The 18,441-nt window shown below is 44.2% G+C and overlaps 1 protein-coding gene across 3 annotated transcripts in view; it reads right to left on the reverse strand.

Moving 5' to 3' along the window:
- The window catches only part of XRCC2 (X-ray repair cross complementing 2), a 152,209-nt gene that overhangs the window by 76,552 nt on the left and 57,216 nt on the right, over window positions 1-18,441 (reverse strand). The gene's annotated exons all lie outside the window — the stretch shown is intronic.

The following is an 18,441-nucleotide window of genomic DNA, read 5'->3' on the forward strand; positions in this document are numbered from 1 at the left end:
CAAAGACATCCAGATGGCCAAGAGACACATGAAAAGATGCTCAACATCACTCGTCATCAGGGAAATGCAAATCAACATCACAATGAGGTATCACCTTACACCTGTCAGAATGGCTAAGATAAAAAAACGCAAGAAACAAGTGTTGGTGAGGGTGTGGAAAGGGAACCCTTGTGCACTGTTGGTGGAAATGTAAATTGGAGAAGCCACCGTAGAAAGCAGCGTATTTACCCAAAGGAAACAAAAATACTAATTCAAAAAGATGCATGTTTATTGCAGCATTATTTACAATAGCCAAGATATGGAAGCAGCCTAAGCGTCCATCGATAGATGAATGGATGAAGAAGTACGATGAAATATTACCGAGCCATACAAAAGAATGAGATCTTGTATTTGCAACAACACGCATGGTCCTAGAGGGTGTTATGCTAAGTGAAAGAGGTCAGACAGAGAAAGACAAATACCATGGGATTTCACGTATGCGTGGAATCTAAAAAAAAGCAGATGAACGAACAAACAGAAGCAAAACTAGACCCATAAGTACAGAGAACAAACTGGTGGTTGCCAGAGGGGAGGGGTGTGGAAGGGTGGGCCAAACGGGTGATGGGGAATGGGAAGCACAGGCTTCCAGTCTGGGAGTGAATGGGTCATGGGCATGTAGGGTACAGCACGGGGAGTATGTCAGTGGTACTGTAGTAGTGACGTGTGGTGACAGATGGGAGCTCCATGTGTGGAGAGCATGGCATGAGACTTTGTCCGGTCGCTATGCTGCACCCCTAAAACTAATGTAACATTGTGTTCAGTACCCCAACTATACTTCAATAAAAAATGTAAAATAAGGGCGCCTGGGTGGCTTAGTTGGCTGAGCGTCTGACTTCGGCTCAGGTCATCATCTCACAGTTCATGAGTTCGAGCCCTGCATCAGGCCAGCTGCTGTCAGCGCAGAACCTGTTTTGGATCCCCCGCTCATGCTCTCTATCTCAAAAGAAACAAAACAAAACAAAATGAAATGAAATGAAATAAATTATAAAAGGAGAACTAAAAAAAAGAGAGACAGAGGGAGAGACAGAATATCAGTGACATTTTCCCCAACATCAATTACCAACAGAGGCTAATGTACAATTAAATTCTCCTTCCCATCTGTTGCTTGCTGAAAACTCTAGTGTCTCTGTCCAAGGAAATTTTAGTGAAGGGCTTATAAAAAAAAAACCAAGTTTCCCTCCCAGACATGTATACTAAAATCTTTCCTGTTGGATTCTCCATCCAATTGTTTAGTGCTGCTTTGAAGGTACGTTTATCAGGACAGTCTCGCCGTGCTATTTGCTTTAAGTTTCCTTCCTGCTGAACGAAGGTACGAGGAGGGAAGTTTGCATTTGCTGTGTTATGGCTCCACCAGTTTTCTCCGGCAGGAAATGCTCTTCCCAATAATCTATTGATTGGCTGGTGCTTACAAAGGGTCGTTTTTACGAAGCTACGGAAAAATTATGTTGAGAGTAAATGCCAGGGCATATCTTAGGGTGTGGGGGTGGGAGTGGGGGTGAGAGTGTTAGTTTTTGCACTAAAAAAAAAATTTTTTTTAATGATTATTTAGTTTTGAGAGAAAGAGAGAGACACACACGGAGCATTAATGGGGGGAGGGGCAGAGAGAGAGGGAGACACAGAATCCCAAGCAGGCTCCGGGCTCCGAGCTGTCAGCACAGAGTCTGATGTGGGACTCGAACCCATGAACCGTGAGATCATGACCTGAGCCCAAGTTGGACGCTTAACTGACTCAGCCACCCAGATGCCCCTAGTTTCTGCATTTTAAAATTTTGCCTTAGAGTGACGTGAACATAATGGTTCCCCCTGACGGGATGCACCCGGATACACCTGCCTGGTGTCCTGGCTGTGACAGGCCAACGCTCACAACGAAAGCAGCCTGCTAGGTCCCTGCTGTGGCGGGGCATCCCTGCTTCGAGGGAAGAGGCCGATCTGAGGTTTCTCCTCGCTCCGAGGTTCTGTGACGCTGGCCTTTGCCGGCCACTGTGGGCAAAAAGGACCTGGCCAGGCCACTCCCTTAGTCTCTTAGGCCTCAGTTTCCTCGCCCGTAAGCTGAGGGTCAGGCCCCGGTTATGGCAGGCTTTCCTAGATCTCAAAGCACACGGCCATGGAAAAACACTGAGATGCCGACACCAGCCACCTCTGGATGTGCAGAGGTCTCCTCTGTCCCTCAGGCATTCCTGCTTCAGGTGTCTTCCAGATTGGCCCTCACTTGCGCAGTGGAAAACGGCCGCGGGGCGTCCTGTTCCGCCAGGAATGACCTGGAACACTGGGGTATTCTACCCAGAGACAGCTGTGCTCAGAGTCCCTCAATCTTGGCTTTGTCCCCTGTCTGCAAACGTGCAGTGGGGTGGGTTTTGCCAGATTCACAGAACACAGTGCGCACAGGTTCTCCCTCCTTGCTTCTGTTACCCAGAGCGGCTCTCACTATTCAGAAAGCTTGTCTCCCGGCCCATCAAAAGTCTGTGCAATGCTGAACTGGGGTCTAGGTTTCCGTCCCTTGCTAACTAGCTTTGGGACCTGGGGCTAGCCCACCTCTGGGTCTCATTTCCCCCTCTGTGGAAAAAAAAAAAAATCAAGAAAACAGAGGGTGACACTATCAGAGGATCTAAAATTCAGCGGTTACACGATTAACCTGAGGCCAAACAAAACCAGTCTAAGATACCTCCTCACGGCCCTGACCCAAGGACCGTCCTTCAGACCCGGAGGCCCACCTCTGCCCTGGAGGGTTCAAACCCAGGCTCTGGGGGCTTGAGCACGGGCTGCCCCGAGCAAGTCTATCTTGTTCCAGACAATAGAGAGTAAATTCCCGCCCGAAGGCCCAGAGCAAGTCCCCTTCTGCAACCACAGAGAACCCCATAAATGTTTAATTCCTCACAATCACCTGACATAGGCCCCCCCCCCCCGCCCCCGCATCTCCCGGCACAACTGCACTCTGGCAGGAACGGGGGGAAGACCACTTACTTTCAGCTGCAATTTACTCAGCAGAGTGATTAATCAATTAATTATTCCATCCACCAAGCTATTCAAAAGCAGTTCAGACTGTTTACCACATACCTCCTCGACAGGAGGGGAGGCAGGAGGCCTACCACGAGGGGGGGCCCCCGATGCATCTGCAAGTGGCCTGGTGCCCCCCTCGGCACGGAGGAGTCGTCTGGGGGTCCTGCCTCTCTTGCCCCCAAACACCCCGAAGCTAAATGGTCCTTGAGTCTCCGTCCCCGTTCCTCGACCAAGGACGGATGGGTCCCTCTGCCCGTCATCAGGACACCTCATTTCCTTCCACCATCGACCATGCGGCAGCCGGTTCATTTTTCTCGCCACTACAGAGTGTCATTTTAATTAAAAAAAATTTTTTTTAATGTTTATTTTTGAGAGAGACAGAGAGAGCACGAGTGGGGGAGGGGCAGAGAGAGAGAGAGAGAGGGAGACACAGAATCTGATGCATCAGAGCCCGACACGGGGCTCGAACCCACGAGCTGTGAGATCGTGACCTGAGCCCAAGTGGGACGCTTAACCTACTGAGCCACCCAGGCGCCCCCCGAGGGCCACTTAAAAGTGAAAATCTGCCTAAAGCCCTTCCTTGCCTACGTTCTCCAGGTTTCCCCCGCCCTTAAGGAAAAAGCTTCTTCACAAGCACAGGAGGCCCCCACGAGCAGATCTTCCCTTCTGGAGTAGGACCCCTGCTAGCCGTTCTCTGGAACCAAAAGGCTGTTTCAGCTCTCGACCCCAGCTGCCCCTTGCCAACACAGACTGAACCAACCACCGCCCCCCAACAACAAGGCCTTCCCTGTCTGGGTTGCCTGGACCTTCAGAAAGCTTGTCTGACCCCCCTGCCTCTTTACTCAGCCATGGTTTCGCAAGTCTTTGCTGACTCCTGTCTTCTCCAGTCACTGAAAGCCCAGGGAGTGGTCCTTATCTGTAGGCCTGGTGCCCGGTTCCTGGTGTAGGGTCTGAAAGCAAGCCCTCCAGGCGTGTTGGCTAATACATTTGGGACGCTTGGATCACACCTCGGTGGTTATGTTGGCTTTCAGTTTGGAGAAGAGAGGGCAAAGTCTACACTTCTGTATCCAGGAGGTAAGCAGAGAGCAGATTTTAGAGCAGCGAGCAGCTCAAAAAGCTGAACCAGCCCAGCACCGATGGGCTTTGCATCTCACTGGGCTTTACTGTGTCAGGGTCTGAACATTTCCGTTTGCCTTTTTAAGCGCCTGCGACTTTCTCTCTCTCAAAAAGAAAAAAAAAAAAAAAGTAATATTATTGTATGTCCAGGCCAGGGTTTTCTCTGAGATCAGAGTTATAAAACCGATCCTAATCCTTCTTGTGTTTCTCGTTCTCCACGATGAGGCCGAGCTGGAGACTCGCTTTCCGTTGATGACCACTCCACGGGGTGTTACTAGTAAAGAAAAGAATGCATTTGGAGCATTTAGCAAGCAGCGCTGAGTCAATGTGACCTTTTTGTTACTGTCCTTGTTCATCCACTGTGCTAGCAATTTTGTTGCGACTCTTCTCCAGGACAGTGCTGCCCAGAACTTGGGGATTTGCAGTTTTATAGGAAGGGACCCTGGTCATCACTGGGATATGAAGCCTGCCGGCCATGAGAGCCAGCTTGCCTGATCCCCAAAGTTCTCCATTTCTGGCGGGATCCCTGTCCCAATGGCTTCATGATGTGCCTGTACGTGCTGGGAAGCAGCTACATGAACTCAGACTGGCTTGCGGCTAATAAGAGGAAAGCGTTTCTTTGACAGTCGAATCCCCACTCTTTCTGGTGATGCCAGTTTTCAGTCTTTAAGTAACAATACTTTCTCTCTTCATTTTTACCGCATTTGGACGTTGACCTTTATCCTTGCAGATTTCTTTAAAATCTCAACTTAGACACTTGGATCTGTGTTTTCCGTGTTCTCCTGTTCATGAATGTTACAGACAAATGGAAGTGTGATTAGGCTGGTCTTTGCCTAACTTCCCAAATCCTGCATGGATGGGAGAGGGAGGAAACATAACTTCGGGGACAGATTGTGTGGTTATCCCATCATTTCCCATCTTTTCTTTTTCTTTTTTATTTTTATTTATTGATTTTTTTAACGTTGATTTATTTTTGAGACAGAGAGAGACAGAGCATGAACGAGGAAGGGTCAGAGAGAGAGGGAGACACAGAATCTGAAACAGGCTCCAGGCTCTCAGCAGTCAGCACAGAGCCCGACGCGGGGCTCGAACTCACTGACCGAGAGATCGTGACCTGAGCCGAAGTCGGACGCTTAACCGACTGAGCCACCCAGGCGCCCCCCCATCTTTTCTTTTTAAAAAAATTGTTTTAATGTTTACTTATTTTTGAGAGAGAGAGAGAGGGCACAAGCAGGGGAGGGGCAGAGAGAGAGAGGGAGACACAGAATCCGAAGCAGGCTCCAGGCTCCGAGCCATCAGCACAGAGCCCGATGCGGGGCTGGAACTCACAGACCTCGAGATCATGACCTGAGCCACAGTCGGACACTCAACCGACTGAGCCACCCAGGCACCCTCCCATCTTTTCGTTAGAGGGAAACATGGTTAAAATGTACACGAAAGGGGACATAATTTAAACGTGGAAAGGAAGTAGGGCTAGTGTTACCATTTTATCTTGGTGACAGTGCAAATATTATAGGCTGATTTTATATCAAAGAGGCTCAAGTTTAAGAAACAAAAATCCAGCTGAGCTCACTCTTCTGCTTTGCCAACTGGTAGCATTAGCCACCGCCTAACTTCCAAAAGCATGGGAAGGAAATAAGGAAAGTTTCGCAAGCTTGGGACCTGGGCCTCACCCCGATTCCCCACCCAAGCCCCTCTCTTCAACAATCTCCATTTGGACAATGGCGGTGGCTGCCTTGGGGAACTCTCTGGAATTAAATGATCTCCTTGGCTAGAAAACTGTTCTCCTCTATCAGGGAAGATTGTTTTCTTCGGATGAATACTTATGAGAGTTACTGCCTGAGCAGCCAGAGCAGCTAAATATACCTGGGGGAACAGGGTGGGAGCGGAGTTTGCGCTGAGACCATTCCTACATAGGAGCCAAAGAACTCGAGTTGTTCTGGATGATGACTCCAAGAATATTTCATGCTTTGGGGTGGGTAGGGAGGGGGGGAGCGCGACAGCATGAACCCAGTCTCAAAGGTAAGGAAATGGACATGGTGTTGAGATTTGGGGAATTTAATTCAGGTGAGAATTCCAAACTGCCATGGGTTGCAATGGTAACCTAAATTGCATGAAAAAGCAACAAAGCATTTCGAGGGTAGGTTTTATTTTAAAATACCTTTATTAAAGTATCATCGACATATAAGAAACTATGCACGAAAGGGTACAATTTGATGTTTTGATATATACATACATTCATGAAACTGCCAACACAGTGATGATAATGATCATATCCATCGCCCCGAAAGTGTTTTCACGTTCTTCCGTAACCATCCCTCTTGCCTCTCCACACCCCTCACCCCATAACACATTCCCAGTCATGTCCCAAGGTAACAACTGCTCCATTCCTATCGATCTGTATTTTCTAGAAGTTTATATAAATGTGATCGTAACACTATGGATTTTCTTACATCTGGCTTCCTTCACTCAAAATAGTTACTCTGAGATTCATCCACGATATTGCCTGGATTTCCTTGTACAAATGTACTAGTTTGTATCCATCCCTGTTGAAGGACATTTAGGTTATTTCTAAGTTTTTGCCATTTTGAAGAGAGTGGCTATGACTGTTGGCGTACAACTCTTCGTACGGGTAAATGCTTTCATTTCTCTTGAGTCAACAGGTAAGAGTGGAGTGGGCGGCACGGAGTCAGCATGTGTTTAACTGTTTAAAAAGCCACCACACGAATTTCCGATGCGGTTGGAATTCCAATGTCATTCCAATGTCATTCCGATGGAATTTCCAATGCCATTTTCCCTCCTGCACAGTGTATGAGACCTCCAGCTCTTCCATATCCTCACCGGTATGGTGAGTCTGATATAGTCAGTATCTGGTATAGTCAGTCTGAAAATTTAAGCCATTCTAATCAGTGTGCAGTGCTATCTCATTGTGCTTTTACATGGCACATCCCTAATGGCCAATGATTTGTCTTTTCATGCACTTATCTGTCATCCATATACTGGTGCAGTATCTGTTCACACTTTTGCTTTATTTTTTTTTTTAAGTTTATTTATTTCTTGAGAGAGAGAGAGACAGAGAGAGAGGGAAAGAGAGAGAAGGCTCCAAGCAGGCTCTGCACTGTCAGTGTAGAGCCCGATGCATGGTTCGACATCATGACCTGAGCAGAAATCAAGAGTCAGATGCTCAACCGATTGAACCACCCAGGTGCCCCTCTTTTTTTTTTTTTTTTTCTAATTGGGTACTTTACTTTCTTATTATTGAATTTTGAGAGTTAAAATATGTGTGTGTGTGTGTGTATATGTGTATATGTGTATATACGTGTGTGTACATATATACACACACACGCACACATATTTTCTAGATATAAGTCCTTTTTGAGATATATGCTTTACAAATATTTTCTCCCAGTCTGTGATTTGTCTTTTCGTTCTCTTAATATGTCTTTTGAAGGGAAGAAATTCATCATTTTGATGAAGTCCAACTTATTCATTTTTCTTCATTTACGGATTGTGTCTTGTTTTTCCATCAAAGAAATCTTTAAGTCAAAGTTAATAGATTTTCTCCTATGTTTCCTTTTAGAAGTTTTATAGTTCCAGTATTACTTTTAGAGTTAATTTTTGTATGGTGTGAGATAAGGTTCTAAATCACGGTTTTTGCATGTGGATATCTGAATGTTCTAGCACCTGTTTGTGGAAGAGACTATCCATTCTTTAAATTGCCTTTGCATATTTGTTGAAAATCAATGGATATCATTAATGTCTCTCTCTATATGTATGGGTCTATTTCCGGACTTTCATTCTGTTCTATTGATCTGTTTATCTCTTATTTTTTTATTAAAAAAATTTTTTTTAATGTTTATTTATTTTTGACAGAGAGAGACAGAGCACGAGTGGGGGAGGGGCAGAGAGAGAGGGAGACACAGAATCGGAAGCAGGCTCCAGGCTCTGAGCCATCAGCACAGAGCCTGATTCGGGGCTGGAACTCACAAACTGCAAGATCATGACCCGAGCCCAAGTCGGACGCTTAACCGACTGAGCCACCCAGGCGCCCGTTAATCTCTTTTTATACCAACATAACACTACCTTGATTATTGTAGCTTCATAGTAAGTGTTGAAGTCAGGTAAGGCCATTCCTCAAACTTCTTCTTTAAAGTTGTCTCAGCTATTCTGGGTCCTTTGCATTTACGTACGGATTTTAAAATGAGCTTGTCAATCTCCACGAAAAAGCCTGCAAGTGATTCTGATTGGAATTGTGTTGACTTTAACAATATTAAGTCTCCAACTGACAAATACATTTCCTCATTTTTTAGTTTCTTTTTTTAAGGTTTTATTATTTTTTTAATATCTATATCCAACGTGGACCTCAAACTCAGGACCCCAAGATCAAGAGCCCCTCATTTTTTTACATCTTCTTTGATTTCTCTCAGCAGTGTTTTGTTATTTTAAACTGTGGAGTCTCTACATAACTTTCAGATATATCCCTAAGTGTTCCATCTGTTTTGATGCTTTGGTAAATATGTTTCACATTTCAAATCCCAATTGTTTATTGGTTGAACATAGAAATATGACTGATTTTCATATACTGATATTATATCCTACAATCTTGCTAAATTCTTATTAGTTCTATTAGCATTTTTGTAGATTCCATCACATTTTCTACATAGACGATCATGTCATCTATAAATACAGTCTTATTTTTACTTTCCTTTACCACTTCCTGTCTTTTATTTATTTATTTTTTAGGCCTTGGCTGGAACATCTAGTACACTGCTGGATGGAAGTGACAAGAGTAGGGGCGCCTGGGTGGCTCAGTCAGTTGAGTGTCCAACCCTTGATTTTGGCTCAGGTCATGATCCCAGGGACATGGGATCACACCCTGCATGCGTTGGGTACCATGCTGAATGTGGAGCATGCTTAAGATTCTCTCTCTCTTCCTATGCCCCTCTCCCCCACTCACATTCTTTCTCTCTCTCTCAAAAAAAAAAAAAAAAAAAGAAGTGACAAGATTAGACATCCTTGCCTTCTTCCCGATTTAGAGGGAAAGCGTTCCATCTTTCACCACAATATTAATAGTATGTTTTCATAGAAGCCTTCTTTCAGGTTAGAGAAGTATCCTTCTAATAGGTTGCTGAGAGTTTTTATTAAGAATGGGTGATGAATTTTGTCAACTGCTTTTTCTGCATCTATTGAGGAGATATTTTTTTCTTGAGTCTGCTAATACGGTAAATTACATTGATCGATTCTTGAATGTTAAGCCAAGCTTGTATTCATGGGATTAAACCCCATTTGGTCATGATACATTATCTTTTTTTTATATATTGGTACATTCGATTAGTTAATATTTTTGCAATAATGTTCATGAGGAATACTGGTCAATAGTTTTTCTTCTGTAATGTCTTTGATTTTAGTTAAGAGTCATGCTGGCCTCATGGAATGAATTGGGAAGTATTCCTTTTTGATTCTCTAGAAGAGTTTGTGTAGAATTACTATTGCTTATTCCTCAATACTTGGCAGGATTCAAGTGTGAATTCTTGCAAGTGTAGAGGAAAAGTTATGAAAGACTGAGATGGACCCAAAAGATTACTAGGTGTATCCTGTGTCTGTCATGCTTCTAGCTTATCTCCGCCTTTCTTTGTCTTTGAGCTGTCTACAACTCTGTAAACTGTAGAACACTGAAAAGAATGCATAAGATCCTTGTCCATAAAAACTCAAGTTACTTGTACCTGGTGGAATACAATTTATTATTGTGCTGAAAACAGACCTATTTTGCATGTACTGTAAAATCATTTCACATCATTGCCTATTCTTTGAATGGTCTTTTGAACCAGCTGTAACATCTAATGGTTCCCTCATTAGTTAATGAATTAAATAAAATCTCTGACATGTGTTCATTTTATACTTGCACAAGAAGAGCATTTTACCTTTAACATTATCTTTTATGCCAGGAACGATGAGAATTCATGGTACAGACTTTGTTCAATCCAAGTATTACCAGGTTGGTTATTTGCTAGGATGATGATATCCAGAGAAGAGCTGTTTTAAGATGAAAGAGAGGATTGGCATTTGTTTCCTCATCTGTAAAAAAGAGGCTCTGGGATGGACAATTTCTCAAGTCCTTTCTCATTCCAACTGTCCAACTCGGACTTGGCGATTTCATGATAAACCTACTTCGATTTGCAGAGTTCAGTTTCATCAACTGTTCAAATGGAAGAGTGACATTTTCTGTACCCATCTTGGATCATCACACGAGAGAATAGATGTGAAATGTTGAAAGTGCAGTATAAATCTAGGGGGCTATTATCTGTGTCTCGTGAAAAGCAAAGATAAATGATCCCAAGTCTCATTCTCTCATTTTGGCTAATTCTTTAAAATTTGAAATCTTTGTAATCTTCTAGGAAACCTGAATGAGTTGAAATGAGTTGATCTGAACTTAACCTTTTTTTTTCCTTACTGAAGAAGAGTCATCATCTTAAATTAATTTCATCATGGGCTTTAAATAATCTAGAATGATTAAATTCTAAAACTAGACATTCTGAAATAGATCAAATGCCTCTAGGTTTGGTCTCAAATACTGGGGCAGTTGCCCACACAGTGTTGAGAAGGGGTCAATTCTCATTTCTATGCTGTAATTAAAACGCTCCTAGAATTATTTTTTAAAAAGCTGTGAATCTCATTTCCTCGTGGCCAGTGCTGCCCATGAGCCAGGGTGCTCCTCATGAATGGTCTTCCCACTCCCCGAAGCCCCGAAGCTCCTTCCTTATTCTAGTCATCTTCTAGTTACCTCCTGTAGAGATCTTGGTGTTTCCAGTTTGGGGAGGTGCAGGATCCATGCAGAATTGTGTAGGGGCCCAGGTAGGTAGGCCCTGCACTTTTCTCCAGTGTAAAAACGCTGAATTGATGGTCTAGTTTATATTCTGAGGTCGTGTATATATTCTCTTCACTTGTTTTCTTATCCTTAAAATGAAATTAACTTGGGTGATGCTAAGTTTCCTTCCAATCTAAGCTTAAAAGAAAAAAACCAAAAAGCTTTTTAGGCTCAGTGGGGTGAGCATCCGACTCTTGATTTTGGTTCAGGTCATGATCTCAGTTTGTGGGCTTGAGCCCTGCGTGGAGCTCTGTGCTGAGAGTGTACAGCCTGCTTGAGATTCTCTCTCTCTCTTCCCTTCCCTCTCTTGTGCTCTCTCTCTCAAAAACAAACATTAAAAAAAAAAAAAGCTTTTATGATGAGAGAAAAACAAGAAATACAGCCTATATTTTTATGTGTCTCTATCCATTCATCCATGCATCTGTCCATTTATTTGACAAGTAGTATGTGTGTACAAAGCACTATACGTGCTACCAAAAGAAATGTCTAGTATATAACCCTGCTTTGAAGGAGGTTGTGAAAATCCTCCTCCCCCCTGGGGAGTGTGAGGGGAAAAGGGGAGAGCACCCTGAGGAGGTCTTTACTAGCCAGTGCTAGAGGAACTGCTATTTAATTAATTAATCAATTAATTAACAATCAGCAAACAGTGGGGAAGTGTGGGTCAGCTTCCAAATGCTAATTGTTGGTCCCTTTATGGTGCTGGGACGGGCGAGGGCATCCTCGCAGGATCCCAGATGAGCTCGCATACAGGCATCGCAAAGAGGCTACGATTCTGTTTCATAGCAGCACGCATGCCAGTTTTTACCTGGTGAGATTAATTACAACTTTTACAAGTGTAACTTAGAGCCCTAAAATATTAACACCCATGTCACTGGTAATCTGCAAGTGTGCTGAAATAGCCCGGGGCCATTTTAGGGCATGTTGCTCCGACTGGTATTTGGAGGTGGACTTCTCCACCGCCTTCCGGTAAAGGGTCCTCAGTGTTGTGCTCAGTGACTCTGGACAGTCACCAACCTGACCTTTGCCCTTTAACTGGCCTTGCCTCTGCTTGCTCTTGCATTCATCTCCCCAACCCCCTTCGTGCTTCTCAGAAAACGTAATGTTACCTCGACTTGTTTGTCACACGCCTACAGCTCGAATTCTAGCTGTGACATCTCCAGGAAAACTTCTGGCTCAGTGTTCTAGGTTGTACCTCCACCATTAACGGGACCTAGGATGGCTGCTCCACTAACTGGAAGAAAACAAGGATTTATTTCCCCTCAGCACGCAACCCCCAATCGCTACACGCTCCCTCAAGGTTATGGTGATGATGAACTGGTCGGTATCCTTGCGTCTCTACACGATGCATTCCCAGCCGTTCCTGTCTAGTAATTATTGTCGATTCTTTCACACAAATTTCCAGAAAGAAAGGCCCATGTCTGCATTGAACAAACTGTGCGGTTTGGGGGACCGTGACAAGTGTTGATAAAGGCTTGACTTCCACCCCGGACACAATCACTGTATCACAGGTTTACATTAAGAGAAGTGTACGTTGTTAGAACTTGGGCTCCGTGGAGATGCTCTCATCCAGACTTACGTACCAACAGGCAGGTCATTACCTGCCTTAGAGTCCACTGTCCGTGAGAAGCAGGCCCCCGAGGCACCTGTCACCAGCACGCTGTCTTCTAAAGGACAACACACCCCGGGCATAACGAGAGTCCAACAGTGCTGATCTGGCCTATCCTAGCTCTGTCCTGACAGTGGACATTTGCCATATCTGGGGCTTCCTATCATTCTTTGTCTTTCTACAGTTGGATAAATTCCTACACTGTGAAATCTACCTCTCCCACCCCAGCTAGAACTCGGAATCCCTAACCTCCAGGAGGGAAATATGGACCGACTTCCTAGGCTGCACCCACCAGATGCCCCTGCACTGGCCTTCGGCTGGACAGTGACCGTTTGACGGACCGGGCTCTGTGGGCCTTCCACTTTGCCGATGCAGGTGGCAGCCATGGTTGGTGACAGTGAGTCCCGGACACCCAAGTGACCCCGTGCCAGCAGCAGTTATACTTGGGGAGGTCGAGTTTCCACCATTTGGTTCTCAGTGGAAGCTGTGGCTCTGGGATGGCTTCAAGAGCTGCTTCTGGAAGCCCAGCGTCAAACTGGTTCCTGCGGCCCTCGCGGGAGTCTGCTACCTGACGTCTGCAGTAAACCCTTCTCCGCTTCAATTAGCCGTGGTGGATTCTGTTTTATTTTTGATTTTGGTCATTAAAACCCTGACCCTTACAGTATTGGTAGCAGGAGAGGTGCAGGCCTTTAAGGAAATGGGGATCTTAGATTTGAGAGCACGGCTACTGTCACAGGGTGGTCACAGGGTCCCCTGGCCCAGGGCCCGCCTCCGTAGTCTCCTTTGCCTGTCCCGTCTCCTCTGCACCTGCAGCTACACATGGGCATTCCTTGTTTCCTTGGCAGAAACTGGGTGTTTTCTAGGCTTCTGACATAGGGCTGCCTGCAAACACCTGGGAGGGGTTTACTTCTCTTCCCCTGAACACGCGAGTGTGTCCCTGCACCGTTTCCAGACCAGTCTGTGGAGACATCAGGGAAGGCAGACGAGAACCTCTCAACACAGACATGAAGTCTGGGGGGCCGTGACCGTGATGGGGATGGGGACTCTCCCAGGCCCGTGGGGGCTGCCAGGCACAGGCTCAGAGACCCGCGGGTCTGCAGGATGCCCCCAGATCAGGGTCTGCTTTCAAAGCCGGCTTTCAAGATGTTTCTTGGTCTTTAATATACATCTGAACGTTCACATAAATTTTTGCTTGAGTATTGTTTAAAGTGGGAAAAAATACTTGAAACTAACCTAAATGTCGCCAACAGGAGACAGGCTGAATTTATTATGGTACATTCGGAGGAGGGGGTCCAGCTGTTAGGCAGATGGCAGAAACTCGGGGAACCATCAAAACCAAACAGCTAAAAGACATCATTTTAAATGGTTGCATAATGCTTGGTTGTAGGGATGTATTGTAACTTATTCATCCGATTTCTTATTCTTAAATTGTAAAGTTGTTTTCAATTATATCTGCTATTACAAATAATAACTGATTTATCATTTTTTTGTTTTTACTTATTTATTTATTTAGAGAAAGAGAGAGAGAGAGAGAGAGAGCGGGGAAGGGACAGAGAGAGAGGGAGAAAACGACAATCCCAAGCAGGCTCCACACAGAGCCACACAAACTGTGAGATCGTGACCTGAGCCGAAGTCAAAAGGTGGACGCTTAACCCCGTGAGCCACCAGGGCGCCTCCATCGATAGTTTTTATATACAATTTTCTATAATTTAAAATACTTTCCTCAAAATAGATTCCTAGGAGAGGAATTTGCACATCAAAGGACACGGATGTTAAAAATCTTGACATGGATTTCCAGAGTGCTTTCCACACTGTTTGCACTGACTTCTCATGGTCTATAGTATGTGCAAATTTAATTCCAGTCTTCCCAACATTGATTATTATCTCTCATTGGCCAAAAATAATGTTTCATGCTGTTTAAAAAAATTTTTTTTTCATGTTTTTATTTTATTATTTTTGAGACACAGACAGAGCATGAGCAAGGGAGGGGCAGAGAGAGAGGGAGACACAGAATCCGAAGCAGGCTCCGGGCTCCGAGCTGTCCGCACAGAGCCTGACGTGGGGCTCGAACCCACGGACTGGGAGATCGTGACCTGAGTCGAAGTCGAACGCTTAACTGACTGAGCCACCCAGGTGCCCCTATACTGTTTAAATTTGCATATCCAGATTACAGTTTAGGCTAACAATTTTTAATGATTTTCTAGGTTATTTATGTACTTTCTGAGAATTACCTATTTATATATCAGGCCCATTTTCCTACTGAGTTGTAGTGTTTTTCCTATTCAATTATATGAAGTTTTAACTAGGGCAATTTGTGCTATTGCACACTGCCCAGCTTGCCCATTTGGAAACCATTTTGTCCAATCCTAGCAAGTGATCTGCCTTATCCCGAAGAGCTCTACTGCTGACCCCAAACTAAAGACCTCACACCTTGTACACGCAAAAAGACTTCATGCAGACTGTGTGTAATGAGAATGTATTTTTCAAACGGTGTGAATAATCCAAATTATGACTCATGTAAAGTATGTTCCACTCACATGGCTTGGTGTGTTGAGCCTAGAGGAATCAATAAAATAAATGCATTTTCTATGCACTGGTGTCACAAATCTGTTTTATTGACACCATGGAATTTTAAGTGATTTCTTGCTTTTGAAAAAGGAGAGTCCCAAAGCTACGGTACCTATAATTTTGTGAGATGTGACAAAACCAACAGGGCATTTTGGGGATGTTTGTTTGTGATAAACCATCGAAAAGCAGGGCAAGAGCCGGGACTGAATATCATGGGTGATCACTGAATGGGAATGATGGCACTTCGACATAAATGGTAGGAGAGCTCTTTGACTATCTTAGCAGCTACTCCAAGGCCCTGGGATAGCACACGTTAATTATAAATGAAGGTGCTGACCTTCATGAAAAATCTTCATTACTAAGAGATGACTTTTAGAACGGAAAAAATAATGTGGCATTGTTGAGGTAAGGATTCGAAGATCTGTGGAAGGACCCATTTAAACAGGAGTTGAGGGGGGGGATGGGCAAAATAAGTGAAGGGGATTAAGACGTATAAACATCCAGTTATAAAATAAATAAGTCACATAGATGGAAAGCACGGCACAGGGAATCTAGTCAATAATATTGTAATTATGGGCAACGGAAACAAAAGCAAAAATGAACTACTGGGACCTCATCAAGATAAAAAGCTTCTGCACAGTGAAGGAAACAATCAACAAAACTAAGAGGCAACCTATGGAATGGGAGAAGATATTTGCAAATGACATTGCAGATAAAGTGTTAGTATCCAAAATCTATAAAGAACTTAGCAAACTTAGCACCCAGAAAACAAATAATCCAGTGAAGAAATGGGTAGGAGACATAAACAGACACTTTTCCAAAGAAGACATCCAGATGGCCAACAGACACATGAAAAGATGCTCAACATCACTCATCATCAGGGAAACACCAATCAAACCCACAATAAGACACCACCTCACACCAGTCACAATGGCTAAAATGAACAACCCAGGCAACAACAGATGTGGTGAGGATGCGGAGAAAGAGGAACCCTTTTGTGCTGCTGGTGGGAATGCAAACTGGTGCAGCCACTGTGGAAAACAGTATGGAGCTTCCTCAAAAAGGTAAAAATAGAACTGCCCTATGACTCCTTAATTGCACTACTCGGTATTTATCCAAAGGATACAGGTGTGCTGTTTCGAAGGGGCACATGCACCCTAATGTTTATAGCAGCGTTATCGACAATTCCCAAAGTATGGAAAGAGGCCAAATGTCCTTCGACTGACAAATGTATAAAGAAAATGTGATATATAGATACAGATATAGGTATAGATATAGATATAGATATGTAGATAGTGGAATATTACTCAGTGATCAAAAAGAATGAAATCTTGCCGTGTGCAACAACATGGATAGAACTAGAGTATTATGCTAAGTGTAATAAGTCAGGGAAAGATAAATATCATACGATTTTACTCATATGTGGAATTTCAGAAACAACAGATGAACATAGGGGAAGGGAAGGAAAAATAAGATTGAGAGGGAGGCAAACCATAGAGACTCTTAAGTACAGAGAACAAACTGAGGGTTGTTGAAGGGGAGGGAGGTGAGGGGATGAGCTAAATGGGTGATGGGCTTGTGTTGGGATGAGCACTGGGGGTTATATGTAAGTGATGAATCACTAAATTCTATTCCAGAATTCATTATTACACTATATGTTAACTAACTTGGATTTAAATAAAATTTTGAACACTAAAAAAATAATACTGAAAAAAATAATATTGTGAGGCACCTGCGTGGCTCAGTCTGGTTCTTGAGTTCAAACTCCACATCGGGCTCCCTGCTGTCAGCACAAAGCGTGCTTTGGATCCTCTGTCCCCTTCTCTCTTTGCCCTTCTCCCTCTCAAAAATAAACATTAAAAAAACTTTGAAGAATTTTTTATATGTTTATTTATTTTTGAGAGAGAGAAAGAGAGAGACAGATCATGAGTGGGGGAGGGACAGAGAGAGGGAGACAGAATCTGAAGCAGACTTCAGGCTCTGAGTTGTCAGCACAGAGCCCGACGTGGGGCTCGAACTCACACACCATGAGATCATGACCTGAGCTGAAGTCAGTCACTTAACCAACTGAGCCACCCAGGTATCCCAACATCAAAAAATTTTTTTTCAATCTTGTACTTATGTCGTTAATGTGATTATGTCGATGGCAATTACACTCATTGTGGTGAGCACTGAGTAATGCCTAGAATTGTCCAATCACTAGGTTGTGCACCTAAAACTAATATAACATTGTATGTCAACTATCCTTCAATAAAAACTTTTAGAACTAATAATTAAAAGTAAAAAGTAAAATGGAGTCAGGAGGCCAGAGGGGGAGCTGTCACGTGATACCACTAGGTGCAGCCCTTTGCAGACCCAGGAGGAGGAGGTGGACTTTGCACTCTCCAACAGGAAGAAGCTCCCTTCACTACCCTGGCAGGAGGAAGATTTTCTCCTGGCCCAGCAACAGCCCCAGCCAATGAGGAGCCGTCACTACTCAGCCAATGAGAGGCCACCACTGTGGTCTCCACCTACAGACTCTGGTCCAAAGCAGCCCTCCCAACTTCCCCTTTCCTCTGTATGAGCAAGCTCCTCTCCTTTGTTCTTCACACTTGCCTGTGGTTCACCATAGCTTGTTTGCCCCACATTGCAGTTCCTCTGCTATTCCTGAATAAACCCATTTTGCTGGTAAAATAACGAGATGTGTTATTTTCAAGGTCTACAGAACTAAAACTGATCTTTAAGAGTCTAGGGATAAACCACAAAGTTAGACTTGAGTAATGGCACCTCCTTTAACTGGTCAGCTCTCAGGAAGTACAACGAGTCGCCTGGGGTAGGTTCTCCAGTGTTCTCCACGTTTACCTGAGTGAGCTTGCTTTTGCTGGTTGTGCACCTAACAGAAACGCAGAATACTTCTTGCTTCCTTTTCTGGATACTCTTTTCATCATCCTGTTTGGGCAGATGCATGCCATAATCATAAAAAGTTGGTTTTCATGCAGCCGACTTTTTCTGACCACTTCTTTTCCTAAGTAAACACCACCATCATTTCACTCAGGCCAAAAAGTTTGGAGTCATTTATGACTGATGTCTTCATTTTCTCCCACATTCTATATCCGGATGCTGTGCTGATGGGAACAACAGTGCAACTACCTGTTGGATCATATCACCTGTCATTTTCTGCCCTGCTGTCACCTGGCTAAGCCACCACCGCTACTTATCTTGTCTGTTGAATGTGCTTCCTAACTGCTCCTGTGTCCACGCATGCCTCCGG

The sequence above is a fragment of the Panthera uncia genome, chromosome A2, assembly GCF_023721935.1.
Source record: "Panthera uncia isolate 11264 chromosome A2, Puncia_PCG_1.0, whole genome shotgun sequence".
NCBI classification, from domain to species: Eukaryota; Metazoa; Chordata; class Mammalia; order Carnivora; family Felidae; genus Panthera; species Panthera uncia.